The following is a 9,320-nucleotide window of genomic DNA, read 5'->3' as shown; positions in this document are numbered from 1 at the left end:
ATTTTTAAATGTATATATATAGAATTTTAAATTTAAATCTTAAAATTTTAATTTTTAACTCTAATATTATCTAATTTTATTTTATAAATATATATTTATTTATATACAATTTATATTTATTTTTTTTATGTTTAACATTTTAACTGTAGATCTTAAAATAAAAAAATTAAAATAGATTTGTTTAAAATATTTTAAAATTATCCAAATTTACCGCTGCGGAGCGCGGGCTTCACTATACTATATAATGAGGAAGTTTGTTACGGCGAGCTCCCGCCGTTTGCCGGGAGCCTCGCGCGCGAGAGAGAGAAGAGGTAGAGAGAGAGAGAACAGCAGGGAGGAGAGAGAGAGAGGCATACAGAAGATGGGCGGAGAGAGAACAGAGGAGAGAGAGAGAGAAGAGAGCCAGATAGGAAGGAGAGAGAGAGAGAGAGTCAGGCTCTTTCTCTCTTCTCCATCTCTCTCCTTGCATGCTTCCCGCGAGCGGGCCGGAACCCGCGACATGGAGCCCTCCCTCCCCGGCTCTTCTCTCTCTTTTCTTCCCCTCTCTCTCTCTCCCACCCCCACCCCGGTTCCCTTCCCCTCTCTCTCTATCCCCTCTCTCTTTCCCCTTCTTCTCCCTCTCCCCCCCACGTGGCGTGACCCCGTGCCGGCTAGGTGTGCGGGTCGCCGGGGGCGAATTCCCAGCCGGCGCTCCCAAGCCGCGCCGTTTTTCCCCCTTTTCCTCCTTCCTTCTTTACCTCCCCTACCTCCCACGGCATCTCTCCCACTCTCCCCCTCCCCCCAGCCCCCTCCCCGCCCTTCTCCTTTCTCTCTCTCCCCTCGCCCAGCCGGGCAGGCAGATAGGCTCGGACGTGCGGCGGCAGCGGGCAGGTAAGCCGCGGGCGCGGGCAGGCAGTGCGGTGACACGCGCGGCGGGGCCGGGCGCGGCAGCGGGGCTGGAGTCACTAATGCCACGGCCGAGCACCACGGAGGGAAGCAGAGAGAAAGAGAAAGAGAGAGGCAGAGAGAGATGATAGAGAGAGAGAGAGAATAGAGAGAGAGAGAAGGGGGTCAGGGTCGAAGAAAGAGAGAGGGAGAGAGAGAGAGAATTTATAATTTATATTTTAATTTTATAATATAATTTTAAATTGTATATCTTAAATTTTAATTTAACTTATAATATATATTATCTAATTATTTATAAATATATATTTATTTATTATATAACAACTTTTATATTTAATTTTTTTTTAGTTTAACATTTTAACTTAGATCTTAAATAAAATAAAATTAAAAGATTTGTTTAAAATATTATTAAAAATATCCAAATTTTTTTCGCTGCCGGAGCGCTGGGCCTTACTAGCTCTCTATATAATTTCCAGACTTTTATTGACAAGTGAGAATATAATTAATGTTAGCTCATAGATATATTTATTGTTAAAATGTGACCATGAGTAGTAACTAGATTTAGAGTGATTTATTTATATACTACTCTCTCTCTCTCTCTCTAAGAGAGAGAGAGAGAGAGAGAGAGAGAGAGAGAGAGATCAATCTTTTTGTTTGCTCTTGCGATGGATAGTAACATCTCCGTTTGTGGAAAGAATTAATTAAGAAGGGTTAGGGTCCAAAAGAAAAAAAAGAAAAAAAGAAAAAGAAAAAAGAAAGAGAAGGTGTAGGGCATTAAATTGAATTAGTTAGATAAAGAGTGGGTGCATGATGCACGTGATTGCTTCCTTTCATACAACCAGGATGCACTGGACATATTTCCCCCTCATTAATTTTCCTTTATTTTTTATTGGAATAGAGAGCTCGCTAAATATGAGGGAGGGGATAATCAATAATTTAGAAGTCCAGCTATGGTCTTTCTTATGAGAACAATAATAGTACCTTCGAGATCAAATATTATTCCATCAACATCTACTCAATTCTAATGCATCCAAGAAGACTAAAAAATTTATATTGTACACAATATATATTCATGTCTTCGTGTGTGTAATTAAACTATTATAAGTGCTTGATGCTATTAGTGGCGTAGTAATGAAACTCTATATAGATATATAAGAAGATAGTAGCTTACTAAAATTTTGGTTAGACACATAAAACTTACACCAGTGAATGTTATTTATACAATAATATTAATATTTATATTCAAAATTTATGAGAGTCTTAGAGTTCAAATTTGATCATTTTTTCTTTCCGTCCCTTTCTAGCTCCTAATTTAATAATTCAACGTCGGGTAGCAAAAGTGAACGGTAAAATCAAGGCCATCTATGTAGTACTACTGTTCATCAACATATATATATATATATATAGAGAGAGAGAGAGAGAGAGAGCTAGGCTACTATACTATCTATAGTACCGAGCTCCAGTTCTATAGTTATTGTTTTCGATCTTACGGCGTTCAAATCAACGATCCACACCGTTAAAACTGATCTAGGGTATTTAAAGTTTCTAGAAATAAAATTTTATATTTTTTCGACATAGTTTACCTTGTGATCAAACTATTTCAAAATTGTTAATTTTCAATGGCTATTATGACGAGTTTGGAGTTTAACGGTGTAGAAGAATCTAAATTTTTTCAAATTTTGATAGAAAATACTTTAAACTATATAGATTAAGGTTAACATTCTTGATCTTGAATTTAAAAGTCCTATGCTCAAATTTTAAAGATTATTCAATTTTCACCGTCCATTTTGATATAATTTATTTACTAAGTAAACGATATCGAAAAAAAACTAAAATTTTATTCCTAAGAAAATTTATATACGTTAGATCATATTTAACCGGTGTGGATCATTGATCTTGAACGCCCTAAAATCGAAAACAAACACTATAGTACGGAGCCTCGGTTTAATAGATAAGTATAGTAGTCCTAAATATCCTATATATATATGATATATATATATTATATATAGTATACTACTATATATATATATATATATATATATATATATAACAAGCTCCATCATCCTTAAAAATTTCATAATTCCGGTAAATTAATAATAATAATTTTACAAAATTATATATATATATATAGAGAGAGAGAGAGAGTAGAGCTATTGTACTATCGGAAGTATAGAAAATTTAATACTTTCGATTTTTTGGCCCTTAGATCAACTCTTTTGATCATTTCTAATATTTAGATTAATACTGTGGAGACCACCCAACTCTAGAGGGGACCTGCAATCTTCCCAACTATAGTATTTTTGATTCCAGGGTCAAAAAGTTAAAAGTATCAAATCCTCTAAATTTTTCATAACATAGTAACTCTATATATTATATATTATATATTATATATTTCTTCTCTCAAGTCTCAAGTCTCAAGTCTCAAGTTACAAGTCTCGAGTCTCAAGTCTCAACTAACATTAAATTCCTCATCTTTCGATATCGGCCGTGCCGTTCGAAATCAACGGCTCGTAGCAACCGTCCTTTTCCTCGTCCTCGTCCCCCTTTCCCTCGTCCCGCTTCCCTCCTTGCTCGACATCTTCTTCTTCGGGGGGCCCAGGCCCAGCCCCAGCCCCAGCCCCAGCCCCAAGCCCAGAGGACTCGGAGGAGGACTCGGAGGAGGAGGAGGAGGCATTGGCAGCGGCAGCGGCGGCGGCGTAGGTGAGGAGCTGGGCCCGCTTGGCCTGGGCCTCCCAATCGGTGGAGCCCACGACGTAGAGCATGAGGCCCGCGCAGCAGACCTGGGCCGCGAGCAGGCCCATCCAGAAGCCGCAAAAGCCCAGGCCGAGGCCGAAGCCCAATCCGATGGCGACGGGGAGGCCCACCAGGTAGAAGGCGCCGAGGTTGACGCGGGCCGCGTGGGCCGGGCGGGCGCTGCCGCGGAGCACGCCGCAGCCCACGGTCTGCGGGCAGTTGCCCAGCTCGCAGAGGCCCAGGACGGGCAGCGCGGCGGCCGTGAGGCGCAGGATGGCGGGGTCGTCGGTGAACATGCGGGCCCAGCGGGCGCGGACGGCGAGGGCGAAGGCCATGGCGGCGAGCCCCGCGAGCGCCGCGAGGCCCGTGGCCACGGCGGCGGCGGAGCGGGCGCGGGCGGGGCGGTTGGCGCCGAGCTCGTGGCCGACCCGGGTGGAGGCGGCGGCGGCGAGCGAGGAGGGGAGCACGTAGGCGAGCGCGGTGGTCTGGATGAGCACGCCCATCGAGGCCACCGCGGGCTTGGGGTCGCGGAGGAGGCCGCACAGCAGGATCATGAGCTCGTACCACCACCACTCCAGGCACACGGACACGCAGCTGGGCCCCGCCAGCCGCGCCAGGGTGCCCCACCCGGACAGGCACTCGCGCCGCGACGGGGGCGGCTCGGGCCGGAGCGCGGGGTCGCGGCCGGCCAGACGGAGCCTATGCTCACGCCAGCGGGACGTGGAGGGCGGCGGCGGCGGCGGCGGCGGCGGCGATGGGCGCGGTGGCGCCCTGGGAGCGGAGGTAGATGCGGATGGGGTGGATGAAGGAGAAGGAGAGCAGGTCCGGGAGCGAGCAGAGGAGGTAGCCGCGGGCGAGGCGGGCGATGTCCGGGTCCTGCCCCAGGAAGAGGAGGACGTCGGACATGCGGAGCCAGAGGAGGGCGATGGGGAGCGCGGAGCAGAGCAGGAAGAGGACGGAGCGGTGGAGGGTCAGGGAGAGCAGCCCCCGCCGGCGGGCGCCGAAGGACTGGGAGCAGAGCGGCTCCATCCCCAGGGAGAGCCCCTGCAGCACCGAGTACCCGGAGATGTTCGCCGACGCCACGGCCAGGGCGCCCCCAGCCAGCGGCAGCTCGCCCAGCGACCCCAGGAACGCCATCGACACCGCCGACCGCGAGTAGAGCAGCAGCGCCGTCGCCGCCGTCGGGACGGAGAGGCTGAACAGCGCGCCGGCTTCCCGGACGGCTTCCGACACGGACGGCAAGGGGACGAAGAGCTGGCCGGCGGGGTTTTGGGGTTTGGAAGCAGGGGCGGTGAAGAGGATGAGGTGCGGCGGAGGAGGAGGAGGAGGAGGTGGCTTTTCGCCATTGGTGGCGGTGGTGGCGCACATGGTGGCGGTACGTAGTTGAATTGGAGTGAAGAGGAGGAGGAGGAGGAGGAGGTTGTGTGGTGGCTTTTTATGGGCTCTCGCTTTACAAAGGTGGGATCTTGGAGTGTTTCATCTTCATCAATGGCCTCCTTCAGAGAGAGAGAGAGAGAGAGAGAGAGAGAGAGAGAGAGAGACCTCTCTGTCTCTTTACTCCGATCTGTTGCTCTCTGTTTTTCTCACTGCTTGGTGGCTTATTCGCGTACGTTGCGGTTTGGGGGAGCAACAAGCATGGTGGCATTAAATACAGGGGAGGAGAGGGAGAGAGAGAGAGAGAGGAGAGAGAGTAACTTAGTGAGGTCCTTTTTTATTTTTTATTTTTGTTTTTTCATTCTCCGAATATATTTTTACTTCATTAAATGGAAAAGAGTGGGGAACTTGCGTCAGCGGTAGTAATTTTATGCCGTTTTATTATTTCTTTCCGTAAAGTGTGTTCCTCCATGTCCTAGAAAAGGCAATAGGCGTGAGAAAAATACAAAGGCTTACGATCGATCGATATTCGATACACGATCCCCCAAGTTTCAAGGTCAGAGTTCAATTATTTTGTAATTTTAGCTTAATTTATTGCTAAATAAATAAATAAATAAAATAAAATAATCACGGATCAGATTGAGCCACTGGATAATCCATATAGGATTAAACCGATAAGATTTCGCAAATCGTATTCATTTTATGTTGCGATCCAAGTAGGATCCAAAGCATCTGTGAAGTACTCTGATCGCAAAGAAATCAAATGTTCAAAATTCATCTTCAAGAATATTATTAATTAGAATCGAAGGAAACTTACATAGTTTCATATTGTGAAAATTTTTTTTTTTTGGGAGATCATGTTGAAATATTTTTTTATGAAGTTTATTAAAAATGACTCTAGTTAATGAGGTGTTTGTTTCACAAAATGTGAGATGTAGCTAGGATTTAAATCATCTCTCTCTCTCATTCCCGAAAATAGATTTTATTGATAATTTTGTATTCTGTTCATATCAAAGGATTCCCGGTAATGCATTGTTCATGAAATTACATCAATTGGAGAACTATATATATATTCACTCCTTAATCATTTCAACGCGATAATTATCATAACACCCCTTAGAACCGATAACCAACAATATTAGATGACCTAATGAGAAGATCAGACCATGAGACAATAATGTGGTGAAGTGACGCATGGTGGCGGGACTGTGCACCATGGCTAAAGGCGGCGATGGTCGCGACCAACGGAAGTTACAGTGGTGCATGTGGTGGGGTAATAACCACAAAAACTAGTTTTCGTGATGAAGGTGACAACAATAATAATAGTTATAATTAATAGCGATATACAATATTCGTAATAACAGTTATAATCAACTATCGAAAAAATGTTATGTAAGTAGAGTAAATTTATATCTATTATTTACATTCTCCAACACATATTTTTCTGGGTTTTTTTACTGGACAAATACCTAACCTAAGAGGTCTTCGAACCAACTAGAGTGTAATGGATTAATAGCGTGACTATTTATATACCTAACTAGGCGACAAAGGAAGTAACAGCTATGCACTCCATGCATTTATTACTGCCCCTTAATTTCCGTGCGCCCCCTACCATGGGAGGAATTCTACACTGTCACACTTGCACCACGTCATCAATAACAAGCCAATCACATTCCTTCTTTTCAAACAAAAGTACAATAAAAATACTTTTTTACAATCATGATAGGACATATATTCTTAAAAGGATTAATTTGATTGGTTTGTTACGCCACGTCACTAATATACCCGTTGCATTCTAGAATTTTTCCTACCATGGTAACTCTGGTACATCACAGTTACACGAAAAATTTTAGTATGCACCGGGTATATTATTGACGTGGCGTTACCAACCAATCAAATATTTTTTAAAAAAAATATATGTCCCATCATGATTATAAAAAAATATTTTTATTATATAATTGTTTGAAAAGAAGAAATGTGATTGACTTATTATTGATAACGTGGTACAAATTTGACAGTGTAAAATTTCTCCCGTTACACTTCCATCATATTCAGTTTGTACATATTAATGCCATGAATATATACCACAAAATGTATCTCAAAATATATCATACTTTGAATGCGCGTGAGGTATAATCTTATATAGTAACGCATATATACAAAGTAATTTAACAGCCATAAACTTTATTTTCAGAAAAAAAAAAATCCAGAAATTAAAATGCAGTGTCCCTACACCCGTGTGGGGACTAAGGTAGCACGTGCCGCACGCGTGAACCTTGGTTTTATGCATTAAAAATTGTGTACGTGGGTTCGTGCCAACCCAAAAGAGGAAAAGAACAAAGTGGGTTTCTTTTAAATAAGGGACTCGCGCTCGGTGCATGTGCGGCCCTTTACTACACTGTAACAATTCAAAACGATCTACTATGAAATCGACGGCCCTGATCTCATATCCTCTGTCATGGGACCCACGGATCAAAGAAGACACATTCGTGCATGTGGCACGTGCGTATGAATGAGTTGATGAACCCGTGCATCTGCTCCTGAGCTAATACTTTGTTTCAACTGATCATCTTTTTTATTTGCCCTACCGTATAATGTTGAAACCATTTTAACTGCGTACGTACGTACCATGAGATTTAAGACAAAAAAGATCACTCTCTCTCTCAACTCTCAAGAAAAAAAATGAAGAAAAAAGAAACAAAAAAATAGAAAAGAAAAAACTATCATCCAAGTTAATTTTGATATCGAAATATAGATCATGCTTGGATCACATGAAAAAGTTTTTTTTTATTATTAAATAACAAGCTAGAGCTTGATTGGTCCTAATCAAGACACTTCATATTATATACATATATATACAGAGAGAGAGACTTCGGCTACGATATTATCGATAGCGCAAAATATTTAGTGCTACCAAATTTTTTGCCGTTAAATATATTTTTTTAATTATTTCCAGCTGTTAGATTATACTATTCAATCAACTATCTACTCAACTCTAAGAAACCATTCTATCCTAACTCCACATCGCTTCGTTTCAAAACCGAAAACCTAATAGTTCTAATGATCTCGTGCTATTATATAATAGTATTCTAGCATAGTTCTCTCTCTCTCTCTCTCTCTCTCTCTCTCTCTCTCTCTCTCTCTTTATATATATATATATATATATATATATATATATATATATATATGATTCATCAAGCCAGTCTACGAGATTGGAAGTTTGAGTTTATGTTGGTTAGTGCGTTTACTAGACACCCGAAACTTTCAGCATTTTGGGAAAAAAAAAATTCTCGTGACTGCATCCGAGAGGTTCTTAGGGTAGGACATATTAACGGAAAAAAAAAAAGGGTTAAGCTATATGATGATTTATCGACATAGAGGAATTAAAGCATCATCAAATATATTAATTTCCCTACCAGCAAAAACTAGTGAGTCTACCTGACTAATCAATGTCACACATCCTTTGTGAAATCCATTATGCATGCATCAAATATAACATCATATATATATATATATATATATATATATATATAGGGTGAGGCTACTATGCTTCTGGAAGTACGGAGCCTTCCGTGCACTCAGGTCGTTTTGGATGTTACGACTTTCAAATCGTCGATCGGCTCCGTTAAACTTGATCTAGAGTATTTGAAGTACCTAGAAAATAAATTTTATGATTTTTCGATATCATTTGCCTAGTAATCGAAGGGGCTCCAAATCAATAATTTTAATAGCCGTAGTGAACCGTTTGGAAGTTTAACAGTGTAGAAATATCCAAATTACGTTAAATTTTGATAGAAAATTCTTTATACTATATAAAACAAGATCAATATCTTTGATCTAAAATTTTAATGTCATATTATCACGTTTTGTAAGATTTTTATTTTCAGCCGTTGATTTTGAGCCCCTTCGTTCAATAGGCAAATAATATCAAAAAATCACATAATTTATTTTCTAGGTACTTCAGATACTCTAGATCAAGTTTAACGGAGCCGATCGATGATTCGAAAGTCGCAACATGAAAAACGAGCTGGAAGCGCGGAAGGCTTCGTGCTTCTAGAAGCATAGTAGCCTTGCTCTATATGGGTGAGCTGGAATACTATCGATGGCACCAAGGGCTTGGTGCTATCGAGTTTTCCACCGTTAGATTTAACCTTTTTATTATTTTTATCCGTTAAATTATATTATTCAACAAACTACCTACTCAACGCTAGGGGGCCCGCATCATTTTAACCGCATATTTCTCAGTCCAAATGCTAAAAAATTAATATCACCAATAGGTTTGTACTATTGATAGTATTCCAACCTAGTTCTATATATATATATATATA

General features: G+C 41.7%; 1 pseudogene; it reads right to left on the bottom strand.

Annotated features, from left to right (window-relative positions):
* LOC109710077 lies at positions 3,304–5,291 on the bottom strand (annotated as a pseudogene).

This window comes from Ananas comosus, linkage group 5 (genome assembly GCF_001540865.1).
Source record: "Ananas comosus cultivar F153 linkage group 5, ASM154086v1, whole genome shotgun sequence".
NCBI classification, from domain to species: Eukaryota; Viridiplantae; Streptophyta; class Magnoliopsida; order Poales; family Bromeliaceae; genus Ananas; species Ananas comosus.
The sequence above is the reverse complement of the archived record's forward strand: the minus strand, read 5'-3'. Positions and strand labels throughout refer to the sequence as shown.